Below are 12,544 nucleotides of genomic sequence, written 5' to 3'. Positions count from 1 at the left end.
AATCGCTGCAGATGGTGATTGCAGCCATGAAATTAAAAGATGCTTACTCCTTGGAAGAAAAGCTATGACCAACCTAGACAGCATATTAAAAAGCAGAGAGATTACTTTGCCAACAAAAGTCCGTTTAGTCAAAGCTGTGGTTTTTCCAGTGGTCATGTATGGATGTGAAAGTTGGACTATATAGAAAACTGAGCGCCGAAGAATTGATGCTTTTGAACTGTGGTGTTGGAGAAGACTCTTGAGAGTCCCTTGGACTGCCAGGAGATCCAACCAGTCCATCCTAAAGGAGATCAGTCCTGAGTATTTATTGGAAGGACTGATGCTGAAGCTGCAACTCCAATACTTTGACCTCCTGATGTGAAGAACTGACTCATTAGAAAAGACCCTGATGCTTGGAAAGATTGAAGGCAGGAGGAGAAGGGGACAACGGAGGATGAGATGGTTAGATGGCATCACCGACTCGATGAACATGAGTTTGAGCAAACTCTGGGTGTTGGTGATGGACAGGGAGGCCTGGCGTGCTGCAGTCCTTGAGGTTGCAAAGAGTCAGACACGACTGAGTGACTGAACTGACGGTGCTGAGGGTGTAATAGCAGCCTCTTTGAAGCAGTAATACCAACTTCAAAAGTTACTTTCCCACCCCTTTCAGTGTTGTGTTCATTACAATCTCTTCATTTGTTGGCACTCAGAGATTTTTTCCATCCTTTTTGATTTTGCTTTTTGAATATGTGAAATATTAACGTGCTTCTAGAAGCCAAGACTGGGTAGTCATATCACCGTATATGTAAGTCATTCTGCTGTTTACCTTGAACTTTCACAGTGATGTCTCGTCAATTATATCTCAACAAGACTGAAAGAAGAAAAAGTCAAAACCATACTGAAAAGTACTGGAGAAGTATTACTCCCTTCCCTGTGTCTTTCACCACTTTTGTTCCCTCCCCCTGAAGGTGATTACCCTTCTTGTGTGTGTGTGCGTGTGCGTGTTTGTTAAAATAAGCAGGTATATGAATATTTTCTCAGTCCCTTTATTCCTAACACACAAAGTGTCATATTTTATATATTCACTTGAGTGCAGATATTTTCAGTCAAGGATGTATCATGGATATCTCTTCACGCCGGTTCCTCATCCTTGTTTACAGCTGCATAGCAGTCTAATGCGTGCATGTGCCAAGGTTGGTCCAGCCAATCCCCTTTGTTCAGATGTTTAGACAATTTTTTATACTAATACTGTTGCAGTGGATAATGCTGTCCGTTTGTGACATCTTGTGTATTGTAATACAGTTTAAAACTCTTGAGGGCTGACAGTGGATGCGTGCTGCATTTGTCCTGGTTTTGAGACTTAGTGTAGGCTGCTTGGCTGGCAGAGCCTGCTGAGAACTGTGTGCTGGAGAGTACTGTCTCCTCGGTTCTCCCGTGTGTGTGTGAGTGACGGGCATAGGGACCGTTCACTGGGTTACCTGTGAGAGGGAGGGAACGTAGATTCTGAGTGCTTCCTCTGTGCTGACCCTCCCTATGCCAGACACTGTGTGTGTTATCTCATTCAACGCTCACAGTCAGTGTGTCCCTTTAAGATGGGGTGTGTGTGTGAAGCAGAAATAGAGAGGATAATGTGTCCAAAGTGACAGTGATCGAGCTGGGATTGACCCTACTGTGCATGACACTGAAGCCAGCCGTCGCGTGATCATGTCACGCCTGCATCTCACCTGAGCTGGGGTGACCTGTCGCTGAAAGACGGACATCACATCGTCAGGGCGACACCTGAGCCTTCCCGTGTGTGGCGCGTGACAGCTGCCACATCATCTCTGTGTTGAAGTGAACATGAGACCCCCGTGCAGGGAGCGTGCTCCCGGAGCTCACACCCCCGTGGGAGGAGGAGCACTCTCTGGTCCGTGGTGTGTGCGCGTGCAGAGTAGTCCCCGCTGGCCTCGGGACAGGGCAGAAGGCCGGTGCCGTGACGGCTGCGCCCGCCCGGCCCGTGGGAGCAGTTCACGCTGAGGGAGGCAGGGCCCCCGGCTGCTGCTGCTGCTCTGAGCTCCTGTCCGGGGTGACCCGTGGCCCCCGAGGCTGTCTCTCCGCTGCGGCCGTGCCTTCGAGGTGTCCCTGGAGCCTGAGGGAGCTGAGCCCGCGTGTCCGTGAGCGCGTTCTCCAGGATCGGGTTCTCTGCTGTCTGTTCTCCTCCCTTCTCTCCTCTTCCTTCTCCCTTGCTTATTCTTTTTTTTTTCCTCCCTTGGCCTTAGTCACTTTCCCCCTGACCCCGTAGGAATGAACAGAAAAAGAGGGAAAAACCAGACTCAAAGCCAGTAATTCCTACAGAGTGACAGGCAAGTTGGAGGAAGCCCTTTGAAATCAGGTTCTGGGCATGTAATAACAGCAGCTCTGCTAAAACAAAGAAGCCTCGCTGCTTACTGACTAAAATGAGCGTGTCCCCCTGCAGCAGGGTTGATGGTATAGATGGCACCTCGGTGTTCAGGAGCATCTGATCTGTTCAGTATCTCCATATTCCTCGGCAGCATCACCACGCTTCCTTTGAGTCTCCCATTTCTTATATCTCTCTAGCACCTTTAGTGGGGATGTGTATGGACACACTTTACCAAGGGACTGTTCATTCCACAAACTTTGTGAAAGTAGAGGAAGGAATTCCTCATTTCAGTTTAAAACTAGACCCGGAGGGAATGGAAACTGCTGCAGCCACTGTGGAGAAGAGTATGTATGTGTGTGTGAGTTGCTCAGTCGTGTCCGACTCTTTGCGACCGCCATGGACTTTAGCCTGCTAGGCTCCTCTGTCCAGACAAGAATACTGGAGTGGGTTGCCATTTCCTTCTCCAGGGGATCTTCCTGACCCGGGGATCGAACCGGGATCTCCTGCATTGCAGGCCAATTCTTTATCAACTGAGCTATGAGGGAAGCCCAAAATCAACTGTAGTGCAATTAGGAAAAAAAAAAAACAAAAAAACCAACTAGACCTAGAGGAAATTGAAAACTTGGGGCTATTTTTGTACCTTGACATACTAGCAACTAGGGCTTTGAAAGGTAAGCAGTCCTATATATTTATTACGTAAACAGTAATGTGTATTTATAGGCAGAGCGTGTTATTGCTGTGTCCATGTCTACATAAGCCTTGGAGAGGGTCAGACTTTTCATTCCTGAGAGTGGTGGTAGATTAGGATTCCCAGCATCCGGAGAATCACGAGAGCCTTTGTATCAGGGCTCAGTCATGACCATGACTGTCTGTCAAGCCTGATTGTGTACTAAGCACTGTGCTGAACGCTCCGTGGGTGTGATCCCTCCGTGCGTCATCTCAGCCCTGAGATGGTGTGATTGTCCCTCCTTTGCAGGTGGTAAAACTGAGAGGTTGTAACTTGTTCGAGGTCACCAAGCTAGTTGGTTGGTAACACAGCCAGGAATCAAAAACCAGGCTGGCTGTTCCTGCAGCCGGCACTCTTAGGAACCATCTTAGCGCCATACTGAAAGGCGCGCGTGTCCGGCAGCTGTGAATCGTTTGATACAGGACCTTAACTCCTTGTGGTTTTGGATGGTCTGCTGTGTGCACATTCTCAGTCCAAGGGGCAGCAGAGGCGGGGGGCAGGGGCCTCGGCGAGGAAGGGCTCCTTGGTAACAGAGAGCGAGGCGGGTCTATCCGCCCTGCATGCGAGGCTTCCCTTAAGGGGTGCTGCTGCTCACTGGCCCCTGAAGACGCGGAACGGAACGGGGTCCCTGCAGGGGAGAGGCCCACGTGAGCCGAGAAGGGTTTCTGCCTTCATGCTTGGGAAAGTGCTTTTGGAACCGTGTTCTTGTTTAAGGTCTCTCTGTGTGCCGAGTCGCTCACTCGTGTCCGATTCTCTGCGAACCCGTGGGCTGTGCCCCACCAGGCTCCTGTGTCCATGGGATTCTCCTGGCAAGGATACTGGAGTGGGTTGCCTTTTTCTCCTCCAGGGTATCTTCCTGACCCAGGTATGAAACCTACATCTCCTGTGTCTTCTGCATTGCAGGTAGATTCTTTACTTAGTGAAAGTGAAAGTTGCTCAGTTGTGTCCGACTCTTTGCCACTATATAGTCCATGGAATTCTCCAGGCCAGAATACTGGAGTGGGCAGCCTTTCCCTTCTCCAGGGGATCTTCCCAACCCAGGGATCAAACCCAGGTCTCCTGCATTGCAGGTAGATTCTTTACCAGCTGAGCCACAAGGAAAGCCCAAGAATACTGGAGTGGGTAGCCTATCCCTTCTCCAGCAGATCTTCCCGACCCAGGGATTGAACCGGGGTCTCCTGCATTGCAGGCGGATTCTTTACCAGCTGAGCTACCTGGGGAGCCCTTACCTGCTGAAGTGAAGTCGCTTAGTCGTGTCCAACTCTTTGGGACCCCATGGACTGCAGCCTACCAGGCTTCTCCATCCATGGAATTTTCTAGGCAAGAGTACTTGGAGTGGGTTGCCATTTCCTTCTCCAGGGGATCTTCCTGACCCGGGGATCGAACCTGGGTCTCCTGCTTTGTAGGCAGATGCTTTACCATCTGAGCCACCAGGGAATCTGCTGAACCATCACCAACATTAAGTCAGACCAATAGTAAATGAAAGTCGCTCAGTCGTGTCCGACTCTTTGTGACCCCATGGACTACACAGTCCATGGAATTCTCCAGGCCAGAATGCTGGAGTGGGTAGCCTTTCCCTTCTCCAGGGGATCTTTCCAGCCTTAGTCTGAAGCATTCAGGCCGGGGCATTTTATAATTTGCTTTAAATACATGAAGACACTTTTTCTTTCCCCTCTCCAGATTCCATAAATCAAGAATTCTTGAAATAGAATCCCTCAAACTATGTGCGTTCTCTCTGTCTCCCACATCCTTCTTGGCTTCATCTGAACTTGGGAAGTTTTAGCCCCCAGATTCTGTCTTCTTCTGCGCTTTCAACACGCAGGCGTGCGTGTCTTCCCACAAGTGTTCTGGGATTTAAGAGGATATTTTATGGCCTTTCATTTCAGTTATCCTAAATAACTAACTCTGAAATCCTCCTTAGCATCTAGCAAGTGTGTGTATTCTTTTTGAAAGGAACGCTTTGGTTCAGGGAGGTGGAGCCCAAGCAGTGGGGCTGACTCGCCCTGCCCTGGGGGTGGGGTGGGGTTTGCTGCCTGCCCAGGGTGGAAGCAAAGGTGGTTTTCCCGCTGCTCCGCTGGACCTTAAAGGCACAGCTGTGTGCTGCCTGCGAGTGTTTTGCTAATGAAGTGTGGTACCTTTAAAGAAAGGTCACGGGCCTGACCTGTGTTGTGTGGGTTTCTTGTTTGTCAGGCTGGAGGCATTTTCTCATTTTCACAGTTCAGCCGAAAACAAAGACCTCCTTATCCGAGCTGGGAGCAGTGCTCTTTAGAGCTGACATCAGCCTTTTCCCAGCGGGCAGCGTTTCTGCCTTAAGAGTCTCTGCCGAGAGCTGGGCAGGCCGATCGCTGTCCTGCACTGGGTCTCTTCTGGCCGGATGGCACGCAGGGTGAAGAAATGCCAAGCGTGCCAACAGTCAGGGCAGCAGAACCAAGCGCTGTCGTCATGGGTCCCTTCTCATCTGTTCCGGGGACCTCTGGGCGCCTCCGTTTCACAGAACTTGTGACCGTTGGGCCGAGAACCTTGAGAAAGGAGGACTGCTTTCCTAGAGAGGCATTAAAGAACCTTTGGGGCCTGTTGGAGAAGCCTCATTAGCATGTGTAAAGACACTGTTTAAAGATGGGGGGTGGGGGGAGTGTTTTTAGGTGGATGGATTAAGTCAAGGGCATTGGTTGAGAGGTTGAGGAAACGAAACCACACAGGTTCTGATTTCCCCTCCTGCCCTGACTCTCCCCGTCTTGCATGAAGGTGCCTCTGAGCTGGGGACACCGACGGCAGCGCTGAGTCCACACGGTCGCAGGATCAGCCTTGCCGCTCTGTGGGGATGCAGAGCCAGGTCGTCCTGGGGTCAGGGCCTGGCACGTCAGCGGGTCTGCCTGAGGACCAGGAGGAGGACTGCTCAGAAGTGGGCCTCGCGTCAGAGTCGGGGTGGTTCTTGGACTCTCCCCTAGGATCTGGCCTAGAAACCCGTCGTGTCCTGCATCCCTGCGGCTGGAGCTCGGCGAGGCGGCGTCCGAGCGCTGAGTTCTGCATGTGGGGCGATTCCTGTTTCATAAACGGCAGTGCGCAGTCCCAGAGCATCTTCGCTACAGCTTTGGATTCGGGCACACTCTCTCTGCCTCCCCTCCACCCGCAGCTGTCTTCCCACTCCTCTCTCTCTCTGTTGAAATTTCTCCCCAGATTGATTGTCTCCAAAGCATGATTAAAGAGCTCCGTGTTGCAGTCAAGGGGTGGGTTAGGGATGTAGCTCAGAACCCCGCCAACCAGCGGATCCAGATTTTGGACCTGCGCCTCTGTGGCTGCACTGGAGGCCCGCAGGAAGCGGGCTTCGCTCCTCCTCCACTCTCTCCTCTGACTTCTCTACCTCCCACCTTCCTTCCCTCGACAAGACCCAAGAATACAACGACTGGGTGCACAGAGAATCCGGATGGGGCAAGTGGCAGACCAGCTCCTAGTGGGTCCGGGCACTTACTAGTGGGCCCGTCGGAGGCTCCACCCTCTTTGCTCCCCCAGCCTGTCCCTGTGGTTGAGCCTGTCCAGGGAGGGTTTGGGCTTTTCTGTCTCATCAGGAGTCGTATCCTCAGGACCGCTCGGGGACTTGGAGCACCGTTGCCCATCGAGGACCATCTTGCCTCAATGCTTAAAGGATGGAGAGTGTTCCCTGGCCGGAGTTCGGGAAGCACCCGACCCAGGCTCCCGGGGTCTGCCCGTGTGGTTGCCGTGAGGCTGACCCTGAGAGTCAGGGGTGCAGGGAATCTCCAGCATGACTTGCCGTGGGATCCTCAAGTTCTTTGTCATGAGCCCTGTGGGCAACATTCTAGGCAACATGCTTGCCAGGCCACATGGGCATCTCATCTGGTCTCGACGTGATGTTACAAACGTGCACACGCGCAAGGCTCTGGCGCCATACGGCTTAGATTGGTGACGACGCGATCCCTTGATTTGGGGTTGCCGGGTGCCAGCTTCTATGCTGGGTCTTTCAGGGAGAGTCACTGAGGCCAGAGAGATGGGGAGAGCCCAGCCTCCTTCTCCCTGACGGTGTGCCCCCCACCTTCCTTCTCAACGCTGGCTTCTTCACTCTGAGCTGTTTCCAGGGAACAGAGCGTCTCCTCTTCCGCATCCGCGCCCAGACCAGGCTGTGATCCCAAGCGTCAGCGGTCATGGGGCTTCCATCTGCCCCTCCCTGGCGCCCTCACGACCCCAGGCCCGGGGGGACCCTGCGACTCCTCGTCCGGCTTCCTTGCCCCCTCTCTTCCTCTCGCTGCTCCCCCTCCTGCTTCTCGCTCCTGTACCTCGGCACTCTCAGAGGCTCGTCGTCACTGCGTGTTCCTGGCCCCGTCCTTTTCACTGCACGGAGCCCTGGATGGAACACATGGGCCAGCTCCCGGCGTGATACCCACTGGGGCGGAGGGCTCCCAGGCCTTTGCGCCCGGCCGGGCTCACCCTCCGCGCCCACGGAGCTGTGTGTCCCCTCCGCTCCCCCCACCTGCGGAGCTGCCCCACCAGCGTCGACCGTAGAGGTTCCTGTCTCCGCCAGCACTTACGCAGGCCTGCCCCCGTCTCTATGGCGGGGTGATTCCACTTGCCCTGGAGTCAGCGCTATCTCTTCCGTCTGCTTTCCCATGTGTGATCGTCGCTGCCCCTGGTGAGATCCGGTTGCCCTGGATGTCCTCCGGGAAGCTCCTGGCCGCGGCCGTGGCTTAGACCCCCTTTCCCACGGCAGCGCCCTCCTTACTGGTCTTGGCACCTCGGTGCACAGGAAGGTTTCTGGAGCTTTCCTCTCTGTTCGGAACTCTCCCGGGGCCCCCAGGCAGCCCCAGGGAACTCTGAGCAGACCCCCGCCTGCAGGAGCTTCTGACCCACTGCCGGGGCGCACCCACCCCTGTCCTCGGTCCCTTCTCGTGCCTCCTCCAGCAAAGGCGGGTTCCTGCTGCATCGCCACGGACGCTTCTGTGTACAGAGCGACGCTTTGCTGCTCCTGACCCGGTCTGTCCCACCCACACCCAGCACGGGCCCCAGGCCTTCCAGGCGCTAAGGTTCATAGGAAACGTCACTCTGAGTACAGTGTGACATCCTGCCCTTTGGAGGGGAAGGTGAGAATCACTCAAACACGTAATAAGCCCTAAGTGGCACTTCTGCCTGTGTTTCCCCCCCGCCTCCCCCGCCCCGGGACAGACTTCCATTCCCGCTGCTTCCCTGCCTTCCTTACCCCTCCTCCCCACCGTCTCCCCCACATCCCCGCCCCCCAAACAGAAGCATGCAGGTCCGTCGTATCTGGGCACATGCACACTATATAATCTGGGTCACTGCCTCTGCTTAAGATGCAGGTTTTGCACCAAATGATCTTGTCCCAGTTGCTGACTGTGAGTAATAAGCCTCCGGAGTTTACTGTGTGAATGAATCCCCCCCTGCTCCTCTGTTTCTATTTCTGCCTATGCACCTTGCCTGGATCCCCTAGTGGGCATCAGGTGAGATATTTGGAAGGGAGAGATCCAGTTCAGGTGGGCGCCTCTCGCAGGTCAGAGGGATGGCTAGACCCTTCTTCGCAGTGGAGAGAGGAGTTCTGTCCACACTAGAGAAGCAAGCAGACCTCTGCCCAAGTGTTTACTCCTGGAGTTTTTCCAGGTCTACCTAAAAGGTTCTCAAAGCTAAAATGTTTTTCAGCTATCTTACAATACAACCGTGGTGTTTATTTGTGGGAGAACACTTTGGGTATTGGGCTTCCCGGGATCAGTGGTAAAGAACCCACTGCCAATGCTGCAGACACAGATTCGACCCCTGGGTCGGGAAGATCGCCCAGAGAAGGAAGTGGCGACCCACTCCAGTATTCTTGCCTGGAGAATCCCATGGGCAGAGGAGCCAGGCGGGTTACAGTCCATGGGATCGCAAAGAGTTGGACACGACTGAACAACAACTTCGGGTGTGTTAGCCCCAGAGCAGGGGACTCACGCGGAGGCTCCCTCTTCTCCGTGACACAGGAGCGACCTTGGCAGTAGAGACGCTGGTGAAAGGGGTGATGGCCACGTGGCTCCATGACCAGCCTGTGTGTCTTGAGCGCCTCCGTGGAGGGCGTGGCCGTGTCTATGGGTGGGCGGTGGCTCTAGCTCCTCTTTGACAGTGAGATAAAACCCAGCCTCTTCAGGGTGACCTGCAGGGACTCCGGTGATCTGTCCTAAACTCCCTTACCCAGAATCCTTCTCCTTAGCTGGCTTCCTTGGACTGTCAGTCCTCACAAGCCTCCTTGACCATGGTTATGTCAGGAAGATACCCGAATCCCCGCTAATACATGCCTTTGAGCCAGCTCCACACGGTGTGGGAAGAGACCTCCCCAGCCTCACGGTGGGCAGCCTGGGTGGTCCTCCCGCCTCGAAACGTCCGTCCTGAAACCAGCACTGCCACTGCCCGGGGCATCTTAGCGTGTGTCGCGTGGCCCTCGCCACCATCTCCCAGGCTGCCCTTCACGCCGCTGGCCGCCTGTACTGTAACTTTGATCATTCTAAGTGCGCCACCAAATCTGGTGGTCATGTGACCTGCCGTCCTCCTGGCACCCCTCCCGCCAACTTTGGGACGAGTTGGGATCCACAAAGACCAAAAACAACCAGTACCGTGAAAACGCACGTGTCTTCCACTCGCTTCACTAGGTGTGAATCTTCTGCTGCCCCGTTTGCTTTCTCTCTGGTGTGTGCCGTAGACAGTGATGCCATCTAACGTCCTACATGCGTTCGCCTTCAGCAGTGCCCCCCATAGGTGTTCTTTTAAATTCAGGCTGCAGTGAGATAGTTTTGTTGTGCCTTCCAGTGATCTTTGATCGAGGATACTTTCCCTGTGTTCCAGGGTGGGTGGTTGTGGGGTTGGGGAGCGAGGGAAGTAGACGGCGGGGATGGCCCTGGATGCCCCTCCTTGGGAGGTCACCTTTGGAACCAGCTGGACCCACGGCAGGGAGCCTGTCTGTCCACACTGGGAGCGGTGACGTCCTGTGTGATAAATGAACCATGTTTCAGGATGCGCGTGGCTGTTACACAGGAGGGGTTGGAGGGGGAGCGTGAGTTCAGAAATGATGGGGGAGGGAAGTCAAGTTGGAGGAGGAGGCGAAGCAGTTGGAACAGGACACTTGTTCAGTCGCGTTTGACTCTTTGCGACCCCGTGGACTGCAGCACACCAGGCTTCCCTGCCCATCACCAACTCCCGGAGCTTGCTCAAACTCATGTCCATTGAGTCGGTGATGCCATCCAACCATCTCGTCCTCTGTCGCCCCCTTCTCCTCCTGCCCTCCTTCCTTCCTGGCATCAGGGTCTATCAGGAACAGGACGTGGCTGAGCAGTCAGAAACAGACTTAAATCCCCCTGCGAGCTCCAAGATAAAACTCAGCTCCTTTTCCTACCCTTCTGTTGCTGCCCAAAGGCTCATTTCTATTTCTAGCCAACAATTCCAACACTTTTACTTAAAAAAAAAAAAAAAAGAATTAAAAAAACCCAACAACCCAGCACCTTCTGTCATTCACAGCAGAGGAGGGGCATTGCCCTCACCCTCTCCTCCCTAAACCTGCAGAACTCTAAGAGACCACTTTCCCGTGAGACCCTCAGTCTCTTAGCAATAACGCAAAGCTCAGGTGGCGTCTATTGACTGTGGGAACTCGTAGGATTTGGGGGAGCAGGGGAGCTGGAGGGAGGGATTGGTCTTTGACTTTTCAGCGGCATGGTGCTCCTGCTAAGTCATTTCAGTCGTATCTGACTCTGCGACCCCATGGACTATACCCCGCCAGGCTCCTCTGTCCATGGGATTCTCCAGGCAAGGATACTGGAGTGGGTTGCCATGCCTTCCTCCAGGGGATCTTCCCAATCCAGGGATTGAACCCAAGATCTTAGATCTCAAGGCAGCGTCTCCTGTGTCGGCAGGCGGGTCCTTTACTGCTGGTGCCACCTGGGAAGCCCATTGGAGGCCTAACTTCTCGAATTTCTGAGCTCCGCTGTCAACTCCGTGGTGGTACTGTGACCGAGGCTGATGAGAATGTGGGACCTGGACTGGTGACTGGGTTCTCTCACTGAACTTGGAGCACCTGGTGGGCCTTGGGGGGCGGGGTGGCGGGGTGTCCCCAGGAGGGCCGCTTCCCCTGGTGGGGGCCTTCCTCCTCCGGTTGCCCCCGATCCCAGGGCTGCCTCCTTTTCTCCTTATTGAGCACTGGTGGTTTGCCGCTTGTTTCGTTTCCAAGAAACGAGCAGAGTATCCTTCCAGTAAACTCGCCACTGTGCCTCAGCTAGCAAGCCTTGTTTGATGTTGCTTGTGACCAAAAAAAAACTTGTTAACAAATGCAGACACTGGGGTTGTTTTACAGGGTCGCACGATTATTTGTGATCTTTCTGCGGCTGTCTCTGTGCTTCCATTCTTGCTCACATCTCACATGGCGCATGTCTCCAGAAGTGGAGTTTCTGGGTTGGATGGCGCCCATTTCTGCTTCCGTGCATCCTGCCAGCTCATCTCTACTAGCTTTGCTGACTGACATTCCCACGGGCAGCTGTCTGCATGTGTCACCCACAGCATCCCAGAGGTGACCGTTAACTGTTAATTTTTCCAGGTTTCATGGGAGAATCATTGTTCTAACTTTACTTTTTTTTTCTTCCTTTCTTTCTGCTACTAGAAAACTTGACTAATCTTTTCATATTTTTATTGGCCATTTGGATTTCTTTTGTGATTTCTTTTTTATTTTTTAAGTAGCATATTCATCTTTCTATTGACAATGTTACAACTTCCTATTAGGGACCCTCCATCAAATGAGCTAGGAAAATAACCGCTTTCCTAAGTTAAATTTGCTTTTCAACTTTACTTACGTTTTTGAAATACAGATTTTTTTTTAAATTGAGAAGTGGTCAAGTCATTGAATCTTTTTTTTGGTTTGTTTTAATGGAAAAGCCTTCTAAAGTGTTTTAGAAGGGACAGGAATGCTTCGGCAAGCGCCTGGGCTGTGTGTTGCTGGTGGGGACAATTGCATGTGCTTGCTACCTGTTAGTGGTGGGACCAAGAGGCACGTATCATGGTACATTTCCTTATTTGTTTCCTTGCCCAGCACTTCCTGGGCGCCTGCTTTGCTGGTGGGACTGGGGGGCTGTGGGAGTGTGTGGAGGAGTCTGCTCAGGGCCTGAGGACATTTCAGGGGTGGCAGTGTGGTACCGCCACCCCCGGAGGAAACGGGATCCTGGCCAGGGTTCCGGACTGTCTGCCTGTCCACCCGCCACTCAAGGACCCTGAGTGTTGAGCACTGCGAGTGGGCAGCGGGCTTTCGGCATTTGTTCTATTAAAAAAAATTTTTTTTTTTTCATTCTGCATTTGTTCTAATGGTCTCTCGTTGGTACCATAAGCACGCTCTGAAGTCAGACATTTAAATTCTGTTTTTATTTAACCATTTTACCAGATGTTTCCTGTGGTTTGACAGAGGTACCATTTACTCGAAAGTTCACACTCCTGAG

General features: G+C 53.3%; 1 protein-coding gene and 1 non-coding gene across 5 annotated transcripts in view; one reads left to right on the top strand and one right to left on the bottom strand.

Moving 5' to 3' along the window:
- Window positions 1-12,544, top strand: part of VGLL4 (vestigial like family member 4) — a 152,820-nt gene that overhangs the window by 121,195 nt on the left and 19,081 nt on the right. The gene's annotated exons all lie outside the window — the stretch shown is intronic.
- TRNAC-ACA lies at window positions 4,451-4,523 on the bottom strand. The gene has a single exon. It is a non-coding gene; the product is annotated as a tRNA-Cys (tRNA).

The sequence above is a fragment of the Cervus elaphus genome, chromosome 24 (assembly GCF_910594005.1).
Source record: "Cervus elaphus chromosome 24, mCerEla1.1, whole genome shotgun sequence".
Classification (NCBI taxonomy): domain Eukaryota; kingdom Metazoa; phylum Chordata; class Mammalia; order Artiodactyla; family Cervidae; genus Cervus; species Cervus elaphus.
Note: the sequence above shows the minus strand (reverse complement) of the source record. Positions and strands in the feature narration are given on the sequence as shown.